A 19,988-nucleotide genomic window follows, 5' to 3' on the forward strand; every position below is an offset into this window, starting at 1 on the left:
CTAGGATATATGATGTATAGAGTGGAGTATATAGAATTTTGATGTACAGAATTCATGACTAACATTTGTTGAGTCTGTATTGTGTTATATGAAGTCTGGAAAAGGCTTCCGGAAAGTGTGGGAAGCTGGTCACTCTGTCTGCAGGCTGAGGAAGTGTGGCAAGTGAAGTCGCTCACATGTCGACCGGGCGGAAAAGGGTTCTATATGGTAGCGGTGTCTTTCAGACAACGCCAGCAGAATGTGGTATTGTGAATGCCTTTCCGTGGCGGCATTGCCGCCACAGAAAGGCATGCGGACTCTGCTTTTGGGGGCCCCCATGGACTCCAGGGGTGTGGGGGGGTGCACATGGGGGGGTACCCTTCCAAAGAACAACGTGGCAGGCAGTGCGCGGTGCCCGTCACGTTGTGCTTTGAAATGCACAACATGTGTTTTCAACATTGCGGCGGACGGTGGTTTCCGCACCGCACGCCGCAATGTTGAAAATACGGGATGCGCCGGCCACTGTGGCAGGCACATCCTAATTGCCCCCACAGGACCCCCGCCCTGATGGCGGGTGGTCCCTTTCACCGTGAGGATGGCAGAGGAGGAGTGAAGGAGTGAAGCCAAGGTGAAGACAGTCACTTCAAAGGGTAAGCTGCTTTTCTTTTACTATCCGTATCAGGAGATGAAGTGGGAGCTGTGTTGCACAGAAAAGAAACAGCGTTTATTTAGCTCTGTCCAATGCAACCACTGCTCCAGTCTGGTAAAATGCAGTGACCATGTCTGCATCGCAGCTTTTTGCAACGACGTGCTAAGGGTTCGGTGAAATGTGCTAATTACCAGCACCTGATGGCAATACCGGCTGTGAAACCCGCAGTAGCGGCTCCTTCGCTAAGGCGGAGGAGCCTTGCCCCAGAGAGCAGGTCAAAAAGGAAAAAATAAAATGATAATAACTCATTGTTATTATCATTTTATTTTTCTGTCCTTGCTCATCTGGGTAGGGGCGGGCTGCTCTACTCACAGAACAGGACAGGGAAGGAGTGGTTTGCCCAATCCAAGTGCCTATGAGGCTTTTGCTAGCAGTCTTGGGCTGGCCAAACCGTCATGCGCACTTTGCATATTCTCTACCCAGGCGGCATTACAGCCTGGGTGGAGAACATGTCCAGGCCCCCATTCCCTGGCTGAGCGCCGAACCATGGCACTCACACCAATCACAATGCTGCATTGCAGCGTTGTGAATGGCTATGGGGAGCCTGGGACACAGCATTTACAACGAAGTCTAAAACATGTACTGCATTTACAATGCAGTCATTACAATGATGCATCTTTACAACTGGATTACTTTACCATGTAAGTCTTTACAGTGACTTGCCATATGGGAAATAGCGTTGGACTGCGAACTCCAACGCATTCTCTACTGTTGCGCAGACTGGAGTTTGAATAGTAATTTATACCACCCAAAGTCCAGTGCTTTCCCTTAAGGCAAAGTGGTTGTTTGTCGTAAAGACTTGCATGGTAAAGGAATGCAGTGATAAAGACATTGTTGTAATCAATGTTCCTTCTAATTTGTTTCTTCTGTGTGTGGCAGTATGAGGTCTCAGTGCCTAGGCTATGTATGCCAAGGACCCAACTGCTTGTGTGGGTGCAGCGACAAATGTCAGTGCACATATCACTCAAACATTTGCTTAATAAAGTGAAAAGACAGTGCATTTCTACACACACAGCACTACATGAAGGGTCTTGGGGCAGGTTTGCAACATACAAAAAACATAAAAAGGATACAGTATTCAAAAGCATATTCTCAATTAAAAGTCTTTTAATGTAATAATGTGTCCCTTACTATCACTTGTCAAATATGATTTCTACATCCCTGAGTGGTGTCTGTGTTATTCAAGATTGCACCACAATGGAATCTGAGAAAATGCATTATTGTGTCATATCTTTAGTCAACCACAGAATTTGTAATTCCGGATTCTAAAGCCATGTGTTGTATTGCCTTGCATGGTTCTGACATACAAACTCTGTTATAGGCTGTGGCCAGAGGGTCAGGCTCATAACAAAGGGAGAGAACATTTAACAACCATTCATGCCCTTACCGGTGATGTATATGTTTTTTCACCCAGAGAAGCATCTTGGCAGATTAAATTTGTCATGTAATTGAATCAAAATCTGCCCACCATGGATGCATTGACGGTCGCTGCACCATGCACTCCCTCCACCTTCATCACCAGATATTCCTACCCACCAATGACTGAATGAAACAAACATGATGTTACTCAATCAGTCCACTTATTGGATTGAAGTTTCTGGCCAGTCAGGAAGCTAAAATGTACCTTTTCAATATGCCGTTTGTCCCTCAGAAAGAGGAATGTATTATTCTGTCCTTCACACACACCCTGCCCACCGCACCCCTTCCTTTCTTTCTCTCTGTTCCTGATCAAAGGTGCTCGTGTAACCTAGCTCAAGGGTTTACCGCTAGCCTGTGTCCCACTAGTGCCGTCAACCAATCTTTGTTATCATGTGACTAAAGTGAGGACCAATAGGAACTTTCACAAGCAATCACAGGGAGCATTTGCTGGATAAATCGAGAAATCCTGCAATGTGCACCAATCGAAACTATTCCACTTGGTGGCCGGGTCAGAGTTATATTTCATTTGGTTAATGTTGATGAAGATTACATGGTTGAAGAACCAATCTGAACAGTGTCAGAAAAAAATATTGGAGCACCAAATAATGCGACATTGACCTACCTAAAAGGAATGCATGCAATCTTGAAGATCTAGCTTCACTTTTCAATCATTGTGACCTCATTTTATGACCCAGGGCACATCATTCTATCTTCCGGGGCTTCATTTCTATTACCTGTCAACAATCTGAGCCCATGGATGCCAGCAACTTGCAATAAGCAGTTTGTGAAAAATTGGGTAAAATGACTGAATAGTCCTTGGACTAAACGACAATAACACTGGGTCATTGAGTTTTGTGTTTGAAAACGAGCTTTAGTACACAATTATAAAGTATAGGACAAAGGGTGCAGAAGTGTACATTCCAAATCCACGAATCCTGGAAAAGGGTTGACTACATGGCAATACGAAGTGGTAAACGGCTTGAGGGAATACCACTTTGCTAAAGGCCAATAGAAACAACAATAAAGCAGCATATTGTACAATAATTAAATAGTTAATAGAAATTGAAAACGACTTAAAACTTTTAAAAGTACAGTAACACTCAGAGGAGATAGGTCCATGATAAAATACAAAGCTTATTTTTCAGTCCTCATAAATCATAATCATAGTGTTAATCGGTAGCCACGCTATATGTAAAACTTTTTTCAAAGCCATGTCTTTATAACTTTTTCCATGAACAAGATCATCACAATGGGCCTCTAGGTAGCTTGCAATCCATGGTGAAATGTTTGTTACACTAGGGTAATGTTACATCATTTCCAGAATTCTATGTCCTGCTTGTTATGCGAAACTCTCGAAATGACACCAGTAGGGCCCATAGTGTAATTTCAAGTCCATTTGGGTAAGAATCCTTTGGGTAAGAATCCTATCACGAGTACAGGAACAACAAAACGAACAGAATACAAGTGCCTGTTGCTCGCGGTATGTGTGTTTTGGTACTTTTTTTTTGCATGAAATACAATTCGACGTGAGGATGCATTCCACACAAAATATAGGTGCTCTCATTAAGCTGTTGGTGGGTGCAACACTGACATTTGCCCCTGCGGTCCGCCCTCTGCATTATGATGTGGTGGCACCACAGTGAAATTCCCCCAGCCCTGCTCAGTCAGTGACTATTGCAATGATTTGATTGACTTGATTTGATTTATAGATTTGTATAACGCACGTATGCCCGAGGGCATCTTGGCGCTGGAATTGGCAGGAACACTGAAGTTTGGCAGGACCTGGCGATGCTAACACAGTATTCAAGCAGTCAGATGGCTTATCTCCTTTCTCCATATTGGCATTTTACCATCTTTCCAGCACTGGTGGTCTCTATAAACCATCTAGTAGACCAGCAATAGACTGGCCTTACCATGGGAATTATTTTACTTTTCACGGAGTCGTTCCTACTGATTAAGAATGTGCAGCGGTGAATGGAGGGTGACACTGCATTTGCACAGAAAAATGTCCCAGCACAAAACCAGTTCTGTCAGCAAGTCACAGACAGTCACTGCCGAGAATGAACTGGACTTACAGCTACTGGGCCGCCCCCTTCAGGCCGGAGAGTGGTGCCTAGGTTTAGGATGCGCTCACAAGGGTTTGCCTGTCTCCCATCTGCCTCCATTCCCCAGCCAGGTGTTCACTTCCACACAGTGCCAGTGGCATGCAGTTACACTATTTTTTAATAGAACGCGTATATTATATAGAATAGCCATCATGTGCAATCAGTAGCGTAGCGCGGGGGAGTACACGGGGACAGTTGCCCCGGGCGCAAAATTCTTAGGGTTGCAAAATTTAAAAGAATGTATTGCGCGCCCTAACCCGTTTGACTGTTAGCTCTTCCTGAGCTAATGGTCCACGGATTAGGGACGCTATACTTTTACCCCGGGCGCTGGCAGCCCACGTTACACCTCTGTGTGCAATCAAGCGTAGCCCACATACATCATCTCCAGAACCTCAAAGGTTCTAATTTCTAATTAACATCCTAAAGGCGCCAATTGCTGTGCTGAAAGTGAGTGTTCGACCTTGGCACAGAAGGCTGTATCTGTGTCCTATGTGTGGACACAGCCTTCCTCTGCATTATCAGTCATCCAGTCACAGTGAGGGGCCACCAGAGCACGCACTGGGCGGCACATCAAGGTGGTGGATATTGGTTGAAGCATGGACATGGTATAGGCAATGTGTACTTTAAATGTAGGGCAATGTGCACGGTGTATGCCATCCATACTTAGATATAAGATGCAAAGCTCTATGGTCAGTGGGGATAGTGCTTTCTAAAGATGGCAGCTTGGAGGCACCCACACCAATATATGCTTTCCATTGACAACAAGGTGAACCTTAAATTGCGATGATACATACCATATACAAAATGTGGAAACTGGCATGGTAATATATGCTCAATAGAACTGGTCCTGGGATCAGTTTGCAGTGTGTACTGAGCACAAGAGGAAAGTCGCATTTGATCTGATACATACGTCTTCTATCTGACGTCGGAGCCTCTAAAGTAAGGTCAGCATAACCATACCCTGCATCTACAAAGGTACTGAGAGAATTGCCCTATGCTCCAGAGCAGACCTAAGTGTCTTCCTCACTGCCATATGCTGAGCAGTGCTAATACATAGGCTGATATTCTGAGTGTAATAATGTAAGACCATAAGAGATTTTATCAAAAATTTAGAGAATTGCTGACAGCAGTGCTAACATCTGGACATACATTTTAAACCTTTTGGATGTGTATCTAATTGCACCAGCTTGGTATAGAATGCATCAATTTTCACGGCATTTGATTTTCTAGAACATCAGTTTTAATGGGCTTCAAACTGGCACACAATTTATGATAGACATTATAATCAGTATTTTTTTTTCCTGTTCGAATGTTCTTGTCTCAGTAGGTCATACTATATGAGACAGTCACTGCCTGCCGTGTGACACAATTATACGTGTATGCTGTGTAATAATTAAAGACTGAAGTACACTTAATGAGCAAATCACAAAGAAGAACACACGGGTTTTCACTAAATTCTGCAAAACGTTTTATAATTTATTCCATCACAGGCTTAAAGCAGCCAACGAGCTTTGTTCCTTTCCTTCAAGGATCTTCTTTAGGGATGAGAGCTAGGTATTCATGTGTGGATTTTTTTTTAGAAAAAATCAAATACAATGTAAGTCTTAATATTTACGGTAAAAATCATGCATGTAAGGAAATAAATGTCACTATTCAACTGTTGGCATACTCAATGTCGAAACATCATCAACATTGTGTACTAAATTCATAACACATACTGTCAGAACGCTCTGAGGTATTATAAATGACAGTCTAAAATGTGTACAGTTAAAAAAATGTATCACATATTACTGTTGGTATGGTATAAAAAATAATGTAGCATCACCATTCACAGATAGTATAGGTAGTTTTCAGGAATTATTTAGGAGTTTCAAATAAAAATGAATTTCAAAATCCAAGAAACATCTATTGATAATTGTATCAATTGTACATGTTATAAATTCTACATAAACGATTATTATTAAGAAAGTATAGTAGCGGGGGCGTGGCTTGGCGCCGGCTGAAATGGCCGCCTGATCCCGAAGCTCCGCCGGCCCGAGCCCTCAGCCTTAATCCAGCCGCACATAATCCGCTGCTTCTCGCGGATAACCAGTGTCCCCGAGTTCCCCTAACCCCGCCGTACACAGCGATCTGCCTCCGGCTCCTCTGCGTCTCAACGGCGCCGAGATACGGCTATCGACGGAGCGACCGGGAGAGGCCCCGGTGAGTGCCTGCATCGTGGCCGGCGTGCCGTGCAACGCGATGCCCCGGCTTGGGGCCTGGTCCTGGTGGGGACGAACTTTACCCTGCGGCGAGCGTCCGGCTCCCGCTGAGCGGCGCCCGCTGGGGGGAGATCGCATAAGCCGAAGACCTTCAGACAGTAGCCGGTGAGACCCAGTGCTGGACGCTCCGGCCTTGTGCGGGGGCGGCGTGTAGTGCGTTGCGGCCCCGACTTGCGGCCTAGTCTGCCCGTGGACGGCCTTCGCCCTCCGTGACGCGCCCGGCCTCCTCTACGTGATGCCCTGTGAAGGTGGGACATTCTGGATCGGGGGGCCCTCGGTGAAGTGCCGGCGGACCTGTGATTGCGGCACATGGGCCTGAGGAGGTGGCGGAGGCCTGGTGCGGCACCAGAGATACTGTGCAAGTGGCGCGCTGGCCTGGGGGAGTGACTGGGTCCCTGTGGAGCCCCGGCACAATGATCGTGTTGACTCTGCTGCCGCGGAGGTGGTTCCGGCTCTGCCTGTGATCAACAGAGGTGCCGTGCGGCTGGGTAGTGTAGCCCCTGGTGCCCGCTCGATTGCCTCGCACTGCCTGAACTTTGACGCACTCCCTTGCACCACGGACCTCTCCTGTCCGCCCTGGTGATCCTCTCCTACCCGCCTGCCCGGTTGGAGTGCTGGGGAGCTGGAGGGGCGACCACGGAGTGCTTCCATTCTATCAGCCACTGCATTGCTGCCGGCGGCCCTCTGTTGCGACGGATCACCGCCCCTGCCCGCGGGTCTGCTCTTCGACCCCAGCTTCAACATGAGGCCTAAGCAGGGTACGTCCACCCAGTCGAACAATCTCGATAAATACACAGTACAGAGGGGGACGCCGCGGATGGAGGTGCCAGCGAGCGGCCATCAGAGTCCAAAAGAACCATCGCTGGCCAGTATTATGACGGCTATTCAGGCACTGGGCACTACCCTTGAAACTAAAATCGACAAGATGGCCATAGAGATGAACCTTCTCTGGACTGACCTTAACAAAACGTCGGAAAAGACAAAGGCTAATGAGACCAATATTGCGGACCTGCAGGCTTCTACGAAGCAACTGGAGAAGAGAGTCAATGATCTAGTCCATCAACACCGTCAGATGGCGATACGACTGGATGACCAGGAAGGGAGGGCCAGAAGAAGTAACGTACGCCTGGTTGGAGTTCCGGAGGACCTCGAGGGGCCCAGCATGGAGTTGTTCGTTGAGGACTTAATCCTTAATCACCTCAAGCCAAAACGCCTGTCTAAGATCTTTACCGTCGAGCGTGCACACCGGGCGCCCATCCCCAAACCTAAACCGGGAGCGCCACCGAGGACAATCATTGCTAAAATCCTCAACTACAGGGACAGAGACACAGTCCTGCAGGCGGCCAGACAATCTGGGGATCTACTCTACGAGAATGCCGCAATTCGATTCTTTCCCGACTTCACCCTCCAGGTCCAGCGCGAGAGGAGGTCTTTTGCGGGTGTGAAGAGGGCACTCCGAGAGAAAGGTATCAAATACATGATGTTCTTCCCCGCCAAACTCAAGATTCTCATGGGAGGAAAATCCTTCTTCTTCACATCGCCGTCGGAGGTGCAGGATTGGATCGACAAGGAGGTGCCCGTGACAGGCGAGGGTGCGGAGACCCAGAACTGGAGAGACACTCAGACCGCATCTCCGGGCTCAGCGGCCGGGAGATCTGAACAAGATGGCCAAAGTCAACGCTCCTGGAGATCCCGCTCCGCGAGTCCGAGCTGAAAGACACAGCAGAGAGACGCCCGGAGGCGAACTTCGCGAGACTCACAGAGCCGATAAGTGTCACTTTAATGTATTGATCTGTTGCCTTTGACTCTTAGCTTATGAACCAAAGGGGGTTAGTTACCCATTGGGCATCATAACCAAATGTAGACACTGGGAATTCCGAGTTGCAGGACTTATGAACTACCTCATATAGAGGTTGGGGGGGAGGGTCGCGGGCGGCGGGTGGGGCTGGGCCGATACACGCTCCAAGTGAAAGGTCCATCTGAGGGGAGGGTGGGTTGTTCATTGTTGTAGGTTCCTCGGGGCGAAAGGCACTCTGCTAATTGGGGATGTGGGTAGTTCTAAACCCGCAGAGCAGGGCGGCAGGCAGGGGGGATGGTGCACAGGGTGTTGGGGATGTGGGTGGGAAGGGCTGGGAGGGGGTTGGGAACAGTTTTGTAACTTTGGCAATGTCACATTCATCCTTTTACTGTTATTGTACAAGAAGCGCAACTCGGGGAATGATACCCGGCCAGGAATATTCCTCTTTGCATTGGCAGGAGATTCGGTGGGATAATCCAATAGCTCACACACATCTTGATGACGTGGGATAAGAGTTTAAAGGTGTTGAGTTGGAACGTCAACGGACTGGGGGATAAGCACAAACGCACTATAGTCCTACAGGCCATTAAACAACACCTCCCTGACGTAGTCCTCCTTCAGGAAACACACCTTTTGGGGAACTCGTGCCAAGCACTGAACAGGTTGGGCTACTATATGGCGACTCACTCAGGCTTCACCTCAGGTTCTCGAGGGGTAGGCATACTACTTTGCCGCAACTTCCCCTTAATCATTGAACACTCCGACTCAGACCCCTTGGGACGCTTCGCTGCGCTATCAGGTGCATGGGAGGGCTACAAGATAAACCTAGTTACAGTCTATATGCCACCTGGGCTTCAAACACAATCATACCAGGAGCTAGGTAAATTGCTCCTCTCACTCCCCGAGGGACGCCTACTGTTAGGGGACAATTTCAACGCAGTAGTGTCATGTACACTAGACAGATTTCCACCTAGAGACATCCCACAGGGCCACAGATGGCTCACTGACTTTTTAGACGCTTTTGGCCTTTTAGATCTGTGGCGTACCCGTCACCCTCGAGACACACAATACACTTTCTTCTCGGGTCCGCATCGATCGTTCTCACGCCTTGATTACTTGCTAGCACAACAATACCACGACACAACACTCCGAGAAGTCACTCATCTAGCAAGAGGGGTCTCAGACCACTCGCCGCTGTTAGCCCACCTCACTATGGGCGACAAACGAGAGGGGTGCACGGCGCCGATTAATGCGTGGTACCTGCGATGCGAACCTATCAGACGTAGTCTCCTCCACTCTATAGAACGATACTTTGCGGAAAACGAGCCCTCCGTGACCTCGTCAGCGGTGCTCTGGGAGGCCTTTAAAACTGTACTTAGAGGTGAGGCTCTATCGGCGATCTCGGGGCGCCGAAAGGAGCGGGCGGAGCAAAGGAGAGAGTGCTAGCTAAAATGCAGGTTATCCAGAATGCAGCCGCAAGGCTTCTAGGGCGTATCTCTAAATATCAACCGGTCTCACCAACCATAAGACAACTTCATTGGCTCCCGGTGAAAAACAGGATTAAGTTTAAAGCATTATGTCTGATATACAAGGCCTTACATAATGCTGGACCAGTGTTCTTCACTCAGAACCTAACCCACTACTGCCCTTCCAGAACACTGCGCTCCTCCAGCTCCTCTGATCTGGTGGTCCCCCGAACTAAAACTGTTAACTGGGGTGACAGACGATTCCTGGTAGCTGCTCCGAAATTGTGGAACACACTCCCTCACTCAATTAAGACCAGCTCCTCCCTCTGGTCTTTCCGGAAAAGCCTTAAAACCTGGCTTTTCAATCTCTGATTTCCACCATCCTCTGTACTTCAGTGCCTCCATGGGTTAAACACAGCAGTTATCTAGCGCCGAGATGCCCTAGGGCCGTCGTTCGCGCTTTACAAATGTTGTTATAAATAAATAAATAAATGGCAAGCATGGAGAGAGACTTACTGCAGCGAGAAGCAGAATCTACCGCGGGGGGTGACCCCGCAGCAGTCCACCTTATGGAACTCAAGGCGGCGGAATACAGGGCAATGGTCACTGATGCTGCTAAGACCATTGCAAGAGACAAAGAGGGTAGAATTTAAAACCAAGGGGACAAGTCGGGCAAGCTCATAGCCTGGCTCGACAAAAAACAACAGGCGCACAGAGTAGTTGCTGAGCTCCGACGGGAGTCAGGTGAAGTACTCACCGAGCCCCGAGTCATTGTTCAAGAATATGCATCCCATTACCAAAAGGTATACAGTAGAGGTTCGGACCGGCCGAAGGAGGACTCGGTCTCCCTACTGACGGATATCCAAATGCCCTCTCTCTCAGACTTGGTGAGGGAGGACTTGGAGGCGCCGATCACAGTACATTGACCCGAGCAATCTTAGACCTCCGGTCTGGGAAGGCCTTAAGGCCCAACGGCCTGCCGATAGAACTATATAAGTTGAACCCCTCTAGCCTCGGCCCATATCTGAAAGAGATGTTCGAGGAGTGCAAGGAACGTGGTATCTTGCCTCGAGATCAACGCATAGCCACGATAGTGGCCATTCACAAAGAAGGGAAACCCAGGGACTCTTGCGCCTATTATAGGCCCATATCCCTTCTGAACGCAGAGCCCAAAATATTAGCCAAAGTCCTTGCTAACAGACTTAAGCCTGTCCTCCCTGCTCTGGTCCACCCGGACCAATCTGGCTTTATGCCACACCGTAACACTGCGCTCAACCTCAGAAGGCTACACGGGGTCCTGGGCCGCTGCCACACTCTCAAAGAAGACGCGGTATTGCTTTCCCTGGACGCTACGATGGCGTTTGACACGCTTGAGTGGTCCTACATGATGGCGGTCCTCCGCAAACTAGGATTTGGCCCCAGCTTCATAGGATGGGTGCACCTCCTCTATACGATGCCCTTAGCTCAAGTCTCAGTTAACAACAACATTTCTAGACCCTTTGAACTCGGATGTGGAACGATACAGGGCTGCCCTCTTTCGCCCCTCCTCTTCGCCCTCTCGCAAGAGCCCCTGGCCGCGTGGATCCGGCAGGATCTCTCCCTGAAGGGGATACGCTGGGCCGACGGATGGGAGGACAGAATTTCGATTTACGCGGACGACGTCCTACTGTACCTCACCAGACCCCGAAAGTCCCTAATAGTCGTTATGGGTATCATAACCAACTTCGGGAAGAACTCTGGCTATAGCATTAACTGGGGCAAATCCGTTCTCTACGTACTGCAGGGAGAGGCTCCCACGCTTCCACGGAACTGCCCGATCACGGTGGCCACCGAGGGGTTCCGATACCTGGTAGTATTCATCTCCAAAGATCCGGAGGTGAGGTACGAGAGAAACCTCCTTCCGCCCCTCCGGAAGTTTAAGAAAGATACTGCCTCCTGGCGGCGCCTCCCGCTGTCCCTCCTCGGACGGGCGGCACTCTTCAAAATGATGACACTGCCTAGGTTCTTGTACGCCCTCCAAAATCACCCGGACCTTGTCCCGAAGGCATACTTCGCCTCTATCGAGGCCACTCAGAGGGAACTGCTGTGGGCTGGAATGCCCCGCATATCTATACAGAAGTTGACCTTGGGATGGTTTGACGGGGGTATAGCTCTCCCCGACATCCGCAAATATTACTGGGCCGCGCATCTCTCGGCCATTAATCAATGCACCTACAGCGATGGAAATGACCCGGCGTTTGGAATGGACCGGTGGCTGCTGGAGGGTGGGAACTTCGAGGCGGCACTCTACTCCAAACCGGGACGACACCCGCTTACGGGGCCTACGCACCACTCAGTACAGATATGGCATATCGTACAGCGCACACTGGGCTGGGCGGATACCCTCACGAGGGCAACCCCCCTGTGGGACTCAGAGAGACTCGGCAGGCTAGGCCGCACTAAGGGGTTCCGTAACTGGGACCTCATAGGTATCTCTCACGTGAGAGATCTGTGGGGCCCGAAGGGGATGGTATCATTTGCATCACTTCAAAAACATACGAACTAGCCCAATCAGAACACTTCAGATACGCTCAGGTCCGACACTCCTTACAAGCCAACAGCCTCCTGCCTCCTCACCGCTGGAGGACAGACTTCTTGATGGTCACCTCCCCGAACACGTAATCTCACTCACATATAAGAAAATCATCAATCAGTCCTCTGACCTACTGTCCCCCCTTAATTGTAAATGGGAAGCTGATGGACTAGAGATCGATGAGGAGGAATGGCGCAGTGCCCTAGCCTCCCCTAAGGAGGTGGCTATTCCGGCCAGGTTTCGGCTCATCCAACTAAAAATCCTGCACCGTGTCTACCTTTCAGGGACCAGATTACAGCGAATGGGCCGAAGCGCGGATGGTCTCTGTAGGCGGGGTTGTGGGGAGGTAAGAACCTTTTTTCACATACTGTGGGACTGCCCGAGGTTGCGACAATTCTGGACCCGATGTATGCAGGAGGTCTGGGAGGTAGAGGTTAGACTTGAAGCCAAGTAATGCCTGCTAAACATCTGGGAACCTACAGACCTACCGCTCAGTGGGAAAGTGTGGGCCACTTTAGGTTTTGTGGTCGCTAAAAGGAACATAGCAAGGCTGTGGGGGGCGACTCAACCTCCCAAGATTGGACAATGGAAGTCCGATATGGACTGGTGCATGCTCCAGGAGAAGACTGTTTATGAAGCAAGGGGCTGCCCGGGGAAATGGACTCGGATTTGGTCTACCTGCAACGATTACAGAGGAAACATCTGTGAGGCCCCCGGAACCGCTTTGATTGACGAACCACTAATACTGTGAACTCTACTTGATACACTGTTTTATCCCCATGCACTGATTGCGGTATGTGTCCCGAGACTCCTTGCGCTGTGAAGGTAACCAAATTAATGTTAAGCTGTGATGATTGCCACCTGTTTTGTCAATTGTTAATAAAAAGATTTAAAAAAAAAAGAAAGTATAGTAGCAGGTAAAGTGAATAAATCCAGAATGTAAAATTTGTCTCCGAATGTATTGTAAAAAGAACAACTGTTGGAAGGAATGTTGGACAATGACAAACATTCACTCCCAGTACAGAGATCTGGGCCTAAATCCATGGTTTTGTTGCTCCCCATGCCATTCCAGTTTGGATACAGCCACATGCAAATCAGTCTTGACCCTGCTCCCCATGCCCAAACTGCTAGCCCAGGTTCTCCCTGGACCAGGAACTAGCATTCTGGCATTGGTTTTGGGGTATCACACCTCATTATCCCGGCTAGCTTGACTCCAGTGGCATAACAAGCATGGGATCCACATCTGGGCATACCACTCCCACTCGGGGGTGAAAGATGCAAAAATAACAATTGATGGATGGAATGCTGAACAATGTCAAACATTCACCCCAGTACAGAGATCTGGGCCTAAATCCATCATTTTTTTGCTCACCGTGCCATTCCAGTTTGGACTCAGCCATATGCAAACCAGTATTGACCCTGCTCCCCATGAGAACGCTCCAGCCCAAACTGTTTTTGTATTTTCCACCCTAAGTGTGCTGGCTATGCCCAGACGTGAGTCCCGGCCTCACTGTTATTGGAACCAAGCTATACCTGGCTAAAGATCCATTACTAGGGGGAAACCAGTCATAGGTTGCTTGTGTTCCGGTTCAGGGAGGACCTGACTTGGCAGTTCAGGCTGGAGTGTTCTCATGAGGAGCAGGGTCAAGATTGATTTGCATATGGCTGGGTCCAAACTGACGTGGCATGATGAGCAAAAAAACGATGAATTGGGATGCTGCCTGAGCGATTGTCAGTCGCTGAGATTCATTCAAGCATTCCATCCATCACCTTGTTGTTTTTGTCAAATATCAGTCTTCGGGGTATGAACATAAATTCTTCTGTAGAACATCTGTGGGAATCTGGCTCTGTAAATACTATACCAAAGTGAGGTATAGTGTGCACAGGGTCCAATGGAACCCCAAAGGTAGGCAGAGGTAAAAGTAGATAGCACCTTACTCTCTATTTGTAGTAGTGTGGTCGAGCAGTAAGGCTTTATTAGAGGGTAGAGCTAAGCATATGTTATACTCACTCAACCAGCAAATTATATCACACACACAAGGACGGAACTTCAGACCAATTGGTTTTGTATAAAAATATTCTTTTAGTTATTTTATTTCCTAGAACAAAGCAAGCCTAGCACAGGTAAGTGATAAATACTTTGCAGTAATAATACAGTATTGAATTGCAGTTGTATATTTACGTTGGTTTGGTTACAGTTTGAATTACTGGTAATGCAATACTGTGGAATACTGTACATATACTTGTATTGACTTTTCAATAGTAGGTCATGATAAATACTTTTCAGATTACTTTTCTTACACAGTGTAGTATACCAGGATACTAAACTGGGACATTGCCTATAAACAGGTAAGTAAAAGCGATTTGGTTATTTATTACATTTTTAAAGATTTTCATAGATTTTCCAACTCCACACTTAGAAACTTTACACAGAAAAACAGTCAATGTAATCCCGTGTAGGAAAATAATGTTATTGGTTCAAAGATAAGTATTTGGTTGTGGGAGTTGGTATTATGGGGGTAGACTCGGGGGTCCCCCAGGGTCCAGGACGCACTCTTGTTACACCCTCAGAGGTACTTGGGTGTCTGAGTGCTGAGGCCCTATGATATCCAATGGGGATAGGGGGCCTCCGGTTGGTGTCTGCTTACGAGCAGGGTACAAGATTGTGGGAGCAAAGCTCCTGGACTTAAGCTCAGGGCAAATGGGGGTTCAAGACAGCATCAAAAGTGCACCCTCAGCAGCACTTGGGCGGCCAGGTGCAGAGTGCTGTTTTGGTGTCGGGCTCCCTGTTACTTTCAATTGTGTTTCCCCGGTTTGCAAACACACTGCAAGCTCGGGGACAAAGGTCTTCTGGGTGTGACCACCACTTGGAGAGGTAAGTTGGGATGCTGGGGGTTGACTAGACCCCGTTGGTTGGCTCACCCAAGGCTCTGGGGCAACAGGTGTAGGGGTGTCTTTTAGGGTCAGATTTTCTTACCAGCTTCTGGTCGCGGTTGTGTGGACCTCCCGGATTTAGGCTGCAGGCGTAAACTGAAGGCTTGAGGCAGGTCAGGGATCACTGGATCCCAGGTCTGGGACACTGGGGGATCTCCTCATGGTGTTGGTCATCTCAAAATCGGGCCATGGGTGTCGGGGCAGAGTGGTGCAGACATGCAGATTTCGCCGGAGCTGGAGTCTGTTGGTGAACAAATCTGGGGTTCACAGGAGACAAAGTCTTTTGTTTGGAAGGCAGGGCAAGTCCTCTGGGTTCTTGAGGTTCCTGGCTGCAGGACACTCTGGGGTTTTGCTTCTGCAGGTTCAAGGTAGGGACAGGCCGGTAGGGCTGGGGCCAAGTCAGTGGGCTTCCTCCTCTTCTTAGCTTCAGCACGGCTGTTCGGTTTGTCTTCTTCTTTTCTTCTTGTAGTTTTTTTGTCTGAGGAGGCAAGGTTGGGGGGTGCCCCTAAATACTAGAATTAGGGGCGTTTCAGGTAAGTAAAAGTGGGGACTATTGGGTCCCTTCCTTTGGGTGGGTATACCCCTATTATGCCACCCTCCAGTGGGAGGTGGGCATATGCCTCACTCTGGTTGGCTACGGTCCCCATCTGCAAGATGGCGGGGACTGAGAGTTGTGCTTCACCTCGCCTCCCCCACCTGAAGGGTGGGGTTGGCAAAGGTGGACACACCTCTCTTCCTCACTTGGATTTCCAGCTGATTCTCCCAGCCAAAGTGGGGGTGAAAACAGGTAGGGTTCAGTTCCTGAAAGCAGCACCAGGCCTGGGGAAGCTCACAAAGGCCATAGGCCTTTGAAGCTTCCCTTTCGTGGACCCTTCCCATCCTGGGGGAGGAGGCTTAGCACCTCGTCCCAGGATGTACATTGTTTCAGGCCCCCAAGTGCAGCAGATTCTCGACCCAGGGGTCCAGAAACATGTTTGGTGGTGGCAGCTGAAAACAGCCTCTCAGCCTGGATACTAATGGTTGGTCGTTTATTCAGGGGGAATCTCTAAGATGCCCTCTGTGTGCATTTTCCATTAAATCCCACACTGGCATCAGTGTGGGTTTAATGTGCTGAGACGTTTGATGCCAAACTTCTCAGTTTTCGGTGCAGCCGTTATGGTACAGTGGAGTTTGTAATGACAAACTCCCAGCACCATATACTCTTACGGGCAGCACTGCACTTACAATGTCTAAGAATGGCCTTAGACACTGTAGGGGTACAGGGCTTACGCCCCGGTTCCCTCACCACTGGTGTTGTGCACCCAGCTAGAGGGGTGACTGATCTAGGGCAGGGATGTAGGTTGTAGGCATGGCGCACAGGGATGTGTGCCATGTTGACTATTCACTTTGTGCAGCACCAAAACACGCAGCCTGCAAAGGCAGTGTGTGAGTGTAAAGGTACAGGACCTCTAAGGGTGGCACAATAAGTGCTTCGGCCCTTAGAGGTCTTTTCCTGGTCACAGTGCCCTGGGTACCTAGGGTACCATTTACCAGCGGCTGACCTGTGGCCAGAGAGTGCCAATTGGGCTTGGTCTTCAATGCAGTTTTAGGGAAAGAACATGGGCCCTAGGCACCTGATTGGCAGGAGCCCAGGGCAGACTCAGTCAAAGTACATCAGGGGTTTACCAAAAAGTGAGGGCAACCATGCAGAAAGAGGGTTGCTTTCTCATACCATCACATTGTAAGACTATTGATTTTTTGGTATAGTTTCTAATCAATTGCGAAGAGATAGCATGAAAAAAGTCACAGGTACAAGACCTAAAATGAACAGGTTACATCAACCTTAAATGTTAAGAAGTTGCTAATGATTGTTTACAAGGACAATAACATCCAGTTTACAAGTGCAACCAATAATATCAACCAGACTCGGCCCATGCAGGTAAGAGCGGTAGGACCCGGTAGGGCAAAGGTAAGGGGGAGGGTATTTCGACAGATGATGATGAGGAAAAATAAGTAAATAATTAATTTTCCCTTGTCGACGTCTGTCGAAAACCCCCCTCCCCCCTTTACCTGGCACCATCACCCCACTGCTCTTACCTGCACTGGCCGTATCGGTTATCAACATGTATCATTGCTTTATGTATGGAAAGCTGCAGTTGCATACATTTAGGTGTAAATCAATACATATGTTTCAAAGCATGTACACTCAGTAATTCACAGTAATAAAAACTTCTGGACATCCAGTTATATGGACACAGCACCCCATATCAGGTAGGCATTCAGCAGTGTAAAAAACATAGGGGAATGTGCTTACGAAAATTACACTTTCCGCAACACCTGTTAAGATGGCATCTTCAAAAATTGATAGTATGTTGCCATATTTCCTCAAAATCAGGTAAGCTCATTAGTTGAGCTAAAGAGACACACATTTTCGATCAGTGCTCGGATTTCGTCATAATAACCTTAGAGTTCACTTCCTGTTGTGTAAGCTGTAAAGCAAACTTGTAAATGTGACATTTCAAAAATGTGCCTCTCAACATTAATTTATGTATCGGGGTCATGTGATCTTACTCAACAAAGTTGGCCAATAAAGTAAGCCGCCAGCATGTCTAGATGGTAAAGAAGAACATTATGTAAGAGTCATCGGGTATTTACTGTAAAATCCAGTAAATTGGATGACAACATGTGTACCCAATGTGTGGGAAGCACATTTGTGATGTGGAAAGGAAGCGTGCATAAAGTGCAAATGGTCACTTGATCTTATTCAATGTAATTAACCCATGAAATGAAAAACAGACACATGAAAGAGAATATAGATGAAAATAGTTACATAAAATCCAATATTTGCAAACTGTAACAGTCCCGTCTCGCGTGACTGTTGTAGATCAGATTAACACAGTTTTCTTATGCACAAGCATGATTTGTCCCATGGTGACATGTTGCTTCTGGTTAATGTGACAGGTGCTGTGGTTTTTCATATATAATTGATTTCCCCTGAGAACTGCCTTAAAACCTACCACTTTATTTGAAAAAAATGTTCTGTAAAAGGTATTATTTGACCTGTTTCTCTCTTGCTAAACTCTTCTGCAAAATGCCAGGTTTTCTTTCTGCCCTCAGTCATTTGCTTTAATGTGGGGCTGATATAAAACTTTTGGGAGGACTACTGTTGACTTCCTGTCTGTCCATGTTACTTTTAGGCCCTAGCTCTGCCATGTCTTCTGATGGAATCCTCACTAACTAGATAGAAAGTAAAGAACTGCAAAAAATAGGTTCCCATGAATGCGGGTTTATTTCTTCACCCACATCCACACACACATCCACATCTGCCTACCTCCTTGTTTCTATAAAGAAGAGAGCTCCAGGCCCTTTTGAGGAGCCTTCCATTTACATTCACACTTTGGATATGATTACTAGGAGAATTGCCTCGGAGTTGATGTAAATTCATCTGATAGTGTCCTGTAACTAGTGACAGTCCAGTTGAGGAAGCCCCTGTATCTCTTACATCGAGGAGGGACCGGTGCAGGTAAGTGCGGTCGGGCAGCGGGGTGGGGCAGAGTGGAGTTGACACCCGTCGACTAAGGAAAATAACATTTAAAAAAAAAAAAAACCACTTACCTTCTTGCGCTCGCCACATCGTCGACGCGACGATGCGGCGACCTGAAAGTGTTTCTCTTTTTTTAATGTTATTTTATCTCAACGTGTGTTGACCTGCGCCCGACCCCCCACCACCCTGCCCCACCACGCTTATCTGCACCAGCCGCTCCTGTTTACATCTGTGGTGAGCGATTACTGGAGGACCTTAGATGGCCGAAGAACAAAGAGCACTGATCACATTGTGAAACAGTGTTTTCTGAGATTCCGTGCATAATTGAGCTCTTGTGGGACTTGAAACACCCTTCTGCCTCCATGCTCAGTCATCTGAAGGGGAGTTCTGTGCACTGCTTGGAGTTTTGGGCGTGTTTGGTGGCAGCAAAATGATTTAATGCAACGCTGAGCAGAGGATGTCATGGTTGAGCTTCTTCTTTGGATACCAAGTTTAGCAAAGTGTGTTCCACCCGATTAATCCCCTGGATTGTTCCCTGTTTGACTACCCAGTTTTGGACTTTTACTGTGAGTGAATCTTACTACCTGAGTCTCACTCAGTGTAACTTCTGCAGAAATGGACTGAGAGGGCTAACCGCCAGTGTTTGCCTTTTAAGATAAGGTTGCTGCTGTGCAGCTGAGGTAAGAAGCTGTGAGCTGGTTACATGTAAATATGTGATACGCCCTTGTTCATATGTGTGCGCAATGAGTTTAAGAGACTATGTTATAGCTCAGCCTGGTATCTGCTTACAGGTAGCCTGTCACAAAAGAAGCCCTTCAGAGATTACTGTTGTCCTGGGGTAGGCCACATGAAGTGAGTGGGCATTCATAGTGTAGGTCTCTAATGCTTACTGACAAGGCTGTGTGCTCACTGCATTATACATTATGGGAGAAATCTATGCCACTGCTTACCTTTGTCTTATTTAGACCTAGAGATATTGGTTAGGTATCAATTCTAGGGTAAATATGTACACTAAGTGCAGATAATTGTCGTAAAAAAACAGGCTTTTTGCAGATGTCCCCCCACTTTTTGCACCCTTTTGGCCTACTAGATGTTGGTTTTTGACTCTGAATATGCATTGGCACCTGCTAAATAGGCCCCAGTGCCACTGCTCTCTCCCTATAGCTGATACATGCAAATTGTTAACTCCAATTGGCAAGGACTTTAACATTCTTGTACTTCC

This window comes from Lissotriton helveticus, chromosome 1_1 (assembly GCF_964261635.1).
Source record: "Lissotriton helveticus chromosome 1_1, aLisHel1.1, whole genome shotgun sequence".
In the NCBI taxonomy this organism is placed as follows: domain Eukaryota; kingdom Metazoa; phylum Chordata; class Amphibia; order Caudata; family Salamandridae; genus Lissotriton; species Lissotriton helveticus.